This window comes from Onychomys torridus, chromosome 9, assembly GCF_903995425.1.
Source record: "Onychomys torridus chromosome 9, mOncTor1.1, whole genome shotgun sequence".
Lineage (NCBI taxonomy): Eukaryota > Metazoa > Chordata > Mammalia > Rodentia > Cricetidae > Onychomys > Onychomys torridus.
Window position 1 is genome coordinate 72092894 of NC_050451.1, and position 6524 is coordinate 72099417.

Here is a 6524-nt window from a genome sequence, read left to right on the forward strand (position 1 = left end):
AAAAAACATCCTGAGTGAGGTAACCCAGACTCAGAAAGACAAACATGGTATGTACTCACTCATAAGTGGATACTAGATGTAAAGCACAGGATAACCAGACTGCAACTCACAACTCCAGGGAGGCTACCTATTAAAGAGGATCCTAAGAAAGACAAAGAGATCGCCCAGTGACAGAGAAATTGATGAAATCTACATGAGCAAACTGGGGTTTGGGGGGGAGTCATAGGGGGCAAGGGTGGGGGAAGAGAGCTTAGGGGAGTGAGAGGTCCCAGCTGGATCAGGAGCAGAGTGGGAGAACAGAGAGGGACATACCATGATGAATGAAGACCCCAGAGTAATAGGAAGAAACAGAGTGTTAGAGAGGTCCTCAGAAATCCACAAAGATACCTCCACTGTAGACTGCTGGCAATGGTCGAGAGAATGCCTGAGCTGATCTGTTCTAGTGATCAGGTGGCTGAACACCCTTGCTGTTATGATAGATCTCTCACCCAGTGCCTGATAGATGCAGAGATCCAAAGCTGAGCCCCAGATGGAGCTCCAGGAGTCCAATTGGCGAGAGACAGGAGGGATTTTATGAGTGAGAGAGATATTGAGACCATGATTGGAAAAAGCACAGGGACAAATAGCCAAACTAGTGGAAACACATGAACTGTGAACCAATGGCTGAGGAGTCCTGATGGAACTGGACTAGGCTCTCTGGATAAGTGACACAGTTGATTAACTTGAACTATGTGGGAGGCAAACAAGCAGTAGAGCCAGGACCTGTCCTTGGTGCATGAACTGGCTATTTGGAGCCTGAGGCTTATGCTGGGACACTTTGCTCAGCCTTGGTATAGGGAGGAATGGACATGCCTCAACTGAATCTACCAGATTGGGCTGACTCCTCAGCAGAGAATGCTTTGGAGGAGGTGGGAATGGGAGATGTACTGGGGGAGAGGGCTGGTGGGTGGGAGGAGAAAGCACAGGGGAATCCATGGCTGATATGTGAAATTAGGTTAACTATAAAATAAAAATATTTAAAACAACAAAGAACATTGAAGGCAATCACATTAAAATCAGAAAAGAGACAGTGATGTCCACTATTCTTACTCCTTTTCAATATAGTGTTCAAAGCAATAGTTAAAAATAATGACAGTAGAAGAAAATTAAAGGAATACAAACAGGAAAGAAAGTCAAATTATCTTATTTTCAAATGATATGATATATATGAGACCTCAAAAATTATGTATGAATACTTTTAGAAGTTATAAACAATTTCATCAAAATGGTGGGATACATAATCAGCTTTAAAATCACTAGGATTTCTATATGCTAAAATAAATACGTTAATGAAGAGATAACAGAAATATTTTCATTTACAGTTATAGCAAATAAAATGAAACATCTATAAAAAAACCTAACCAAGGAGGTAGAAGACCTCTATAAAGGAATCTTTGTATCTGAAGAAATACTAAGAAAGACAATAGGAAATGGAAAGCCCTGGTGCTCATGAATTGTGTTTTGAAAATGACCATTTTACCAAGTATATTTATAGATTTGATACAATTACAATTAAATCCCCACATTTTTGTCAGAGAAAGAGAAAAATAAAAAATAAAATTTATGTGGAGCCACAAAACTTTCCAAATAGCCAAAGCAACTTCATATAAGATACAATATGATTCAGGAACTAACATTCCAGATTCAAAGATTGATTATAGAATTATATTAACAAAAAATGCTACTGGCAAGAAAAAGACGTGAAGAAGGGCTGAACAAAAAATGATGTGCTAAGATGAGTACAAACAATTACAGACACCTAATATTTGACATAGAGGATAAAAACATAACTGGTTGAAAATAAAGCATCTTCAACAAATGGTGCTGGTGAAATGGGATGTTCACACATAGATGAATAACGTTATTCCAGGATCAATCATCCTACACAAGAGCTAACTTCAAATGCGTCTAAGAAAGCAAATTAAGTCTTGGAAGTACTTAAACTGCTAGAAGAAAATCAAGGCACTAACCTCCAAGATACAGGTGCCTGAAACGACTTTCTAAATAGAACTCATTTGTTCAGCAATTGAAGCCAACAACTGACAATTGAAACTCAGGAACCTAAAAACGCTCTAGACAGCTAAGAAAATAATCAATAAGGTGAAGAGGAACTTCCCCAACTGGTTGAGAATCTTTGCCCAATATATATGACACAGGATCAAAATTCTGAAACTATAAATAACTGAAAAAACAAATCAAGAAAACAACAGCTCAATTAAAAATGGAAAGCCTTTATCATAATATATTGTATGAAAAGTACTTTTAAATAAGAACTTTTGAAAATTATGAAATTTAAAAAGGATAGCTCAGCATTTAAGAGCAAAAGCTGGTCTTCCAGAGGAACTTGGTTTGATTCCCAGAACGCACATGGCCACTCACCTACTAATCTTTTGTAACTACAGTTTCCAGGGGCACTAGTGTCCTCTTCTGACTTCCCCAGGGAATTCTTTCATGAACTGCAGAAACACAAAGGCAAAATGTTTATAAAAATAAATAAAGTTGAATTAATTAAGCTAAATAAATGAAAAACAAAGCAATATAAACAACCACATCACTAACGTAAAGATCTAAATTTATTTCTAAATATAATCTGCTATCTCATCAATGGTGAGAATCTAACAGAGTGATATTCTTAAATGTGATTATAATTGATAGCAGCTTCAAATGAACTAAGTGTCATATTTATCTTTGATTTTAATCACATTTAATTATATAACTTAAAATTGTATTTGCTCATTTCTAAAATGATACTAGAAACATTAATTCATTGTGGTTAAGCTTCGATGAAGCTATCACAGACAGAAGCCATTTAAAATTGATATTTCCATTAGCCCAATAATACAATAATCATTAAAACTTAACAAGTATTTATTTATTTATTTATTTATTTATTTATTTATTTATTTATTTATAAGTCTTTTTAAGGTATATTTTGTTTTCTTCATGTTTAATGCCAGTCTGCCAAGAAAAAAAATCATAAATTAATCAAAAATCTCTATTTCTCTGTTAGATCAAGGAGGTAGTATTTTAAAATGTTAACCAATAGTTTCTGCCAATCCTAAATGCATGTCATAATTTGGATTGTTGACTAGCTCAATGTTGAATGAAAGGAAAGAAATGGAAGTTTTGAAATGTTGTGTCCAGGCTATAAGCAAACAGGAAGCTTCTTCCTCTGCAGCTCAAAACCAAGGTATCATACATTGAACAAATCCACACCAACCTACTGACTAGATGCAGGTGACCTTGACAAAGTGTTCAGTGAAATCTCAGGGGTGATCTCAGTTGTTATCACTCCATTAGCATTACTGTACTCCACAATCTTAGGTTGAATAACAGCCACAGTGAGTACACTTACTTTCGAAATCATGGTAAATATGTGTTGTTGGCTTTCATTACTACTTTCTGTGAACTCACCCAAATGTGTGTTGTGTTCAAAATATTCCTTCAGCATCCCCTCTCACAAGAAATTTGGTCGTTAGCAAAAAGAGATGACTTCTGTTTAGTCTGGAACATTTTCAGTAATATTGTAATTCAAAACCAAGTATGAGGTATCTGACCTCTTGAAAATCATTGACTTAATATAGTTGTGATTTAATAATAAGCACATCCGAGCAAATAGTGGTGGTTCAACAGTAATTCAAATTCAAGGAATTTGCAATTCCCTAAATGTTCCTGGAAAGAAATATGTGATAGAACGGCATCTATGAACACGCAAGTACTAGAATTCCTTCCTGGCCTATTAAAATCTCATTTAAAATTCTTCCAGATCTAAATCACTCTGAGAATTACATTCACCATTTCTGGAAGGAAATTCAAGCAATGTCTAGGCAATATCTCGAGGGCATGATCTATCAGGGAGGTGGAGGGCTGTTTTGATTTGTAATGTCTTAAAGTCATTTTAGCATATAAAATAATTTTCTCATTCAACTTTATATATTAAAATATTGTGTGGAATTAAGTTTAGATCTGTGGAGAATTAACTTGTCAAATCTAACCTTAGTCTGCTGTAAGTCAAGTGATCTTATCTTTTTTTAGTTTGGGAGGCATCTTTTCTTCTTGAATATGAAAAATGTCATTCACAGAAGTTATTCTATGTGTTTGTTCTGCTTAATGAAGAATTATTCATCACAACACATTTTTTTAAACATTTCTTAAGTATATATTGAACCTCTTAATAATTAGTGATAGACTCATAATATGTTAATTTTATAACGTACTTTCTACTAGTATGCCAGTCAAATAATGTAATTTATAGAAGTATAAAGGATTTGCCAAATTACTTTCATTTAGTTATGAAAAATATTTAATTCATAGTAGTTCAGAATTACAATTTTTTGTTTCTGTATCATATTCAAGAAGAAATTAGAAATGTCAATTGATCTAATATTATAAAAGCAGTACTTTATTCTTATGCATGCCATAATTCACTTTAGAATAAGAACATGAAAAGTAAATCCTCATGGTTCTTACTAAGATTTTGACAGGGCATATTTCTACCTCTATTCAACAGATTTTTAATACAATGTCTCATAAATTAAGGGGAAATTTCTAAAGATTCATTCCAGCGATCCTACTTAAATCAACAATAAGCATTCACTTTGTTATTTCTTATAGTTTGAATCTGAAATATCCACTGTATTTTCCTGTGATTGACCGCTTAGTCTGCGTCTGGTAGCACTGTCTAAAGCAAGGGAACTTTCAGGATATGAGCCTAGTGGCAGAAGCATCTTTCTAGAGGCAGGCTTTTGTGGGTTCCTGTCCCACTTCCTCAGCTTCCTGATGTCCTGATACTAACTAACATCCATCCTCTCTACAGGCTCCCACCACCATAAAATCATACTGCCCTTGTACACTTTCCCACTATCAAAGACTCAAACTCTCTGGGACTGTGAGCCATAGAAATTTTTGTCTATCTTAATTTATTTGTACAAGGCAATTTGGAAACTGAATCAAAAGTATCTAAAAAGTTTCACATTACAGACATAATAAAGACTACTGATACTTCCCCTTTTGGGGATGAGATAAAACAAAAATTAGAGAATTAACATATTGAATACTTGAAGGCTATTTGCTGCTAAAACATTTTGAAGGCAAATTCATTTGGCATTATTTCTTAAGTATATTCTTGGGTTAATTTATGAAATTGAGATTGTTTTACTAAACATATTTGGAAAATAGCAAAAAACAACATGGCTATGACCACAGTCATTTTTTTTTAAATTTTTACATAACGTTTGTTTTAAAGACAGATAATTCTGGCTTTTAAAAAATGTGTTTAGAAATTATGTAAAATATCAACATAAAAGTTTTCATTATGAAATAGTAGCGAGAAGCATTTTTGTGTTATACATGTCCTAACTAACAAATTATTACTCAAGGAAAAATTATTTCTCTCATTGTTTTTCAATTTTAAACATATAGTTCAAATCATTATGAAAAGAGTTAAATAAACTGCAAGGTTAAAATAAGAATTAAGGTCTTAATTTGAATAATTTTACTTAGAGAAACAATGTTATTTTAAAATTAAAGAAAGTGTATTCATGTTGTATCCACCCATGTTTAGTTAAAAATTTATAAAGCCCTTTGCTGAAGAGCTTTACAGAATACAAATGAATGGTAAATTTGCACCTTGATGATGTTTTATGAACTATAACATTCTTGTTATAAGAAGACATATTTTTAGAAATTGACTTTCTGATGTATAGTTTCATTATAATTCCATTGAATTACATTTTTAAATATAATTCTTCATAAAGGCTTTTTATAATATTTAATAAATTAAAAATGTTATACAACAATATTTAAGATAAAATAGGTAATATAATTATGTTTAAAGTACTGTGGGCCTATTTTAAGTTTTTATCACTATGATCAGCATATTATATATCATGTAAGAACACCTAAAATTATTTAAACCTTTTAAAGCATTTTCAAACAGCTTCACATTATTTACAATACAGTGGCTATTTATGATCAGTTATAATCTATGTCTAATTGGTGATTTATACAGTATTTATTATACCAAAGGACCAAAAGTTTACAGCTCTTGAATTAATATAATATATGAAATATAATACAAGTTTACAAATAATCTTTGACATTTTCCATAGTAAATAGAAAGTCAAATTTCAGTAACAAATATTTAAAAAGGAAAAATAGCACGTAGAAATAAAGAGAAATTGAATTAGAAATATAGTAATTATATGAAAACTTATACATTGTATCAGAAAAAAAGACTCATATTTCCATTACTTTAAAATAGAGTCCACAAATAGAAAATCAAAGAGTGGGTATATATTTCAATTTGAGTTATCATCCCAGAAATGAAATGGAAACACAAGAAAAATGTTATTAAAACTGATTGTTAGGTATGAGAAATTTAAAAACATATCCAATTCAGCATATCCAAGCAAGTAAAACAAGATGTTTTCCCATGATTGAAATCAGAACATGGATCAGTCAGGGCATAACTCTGGCAGACTTTA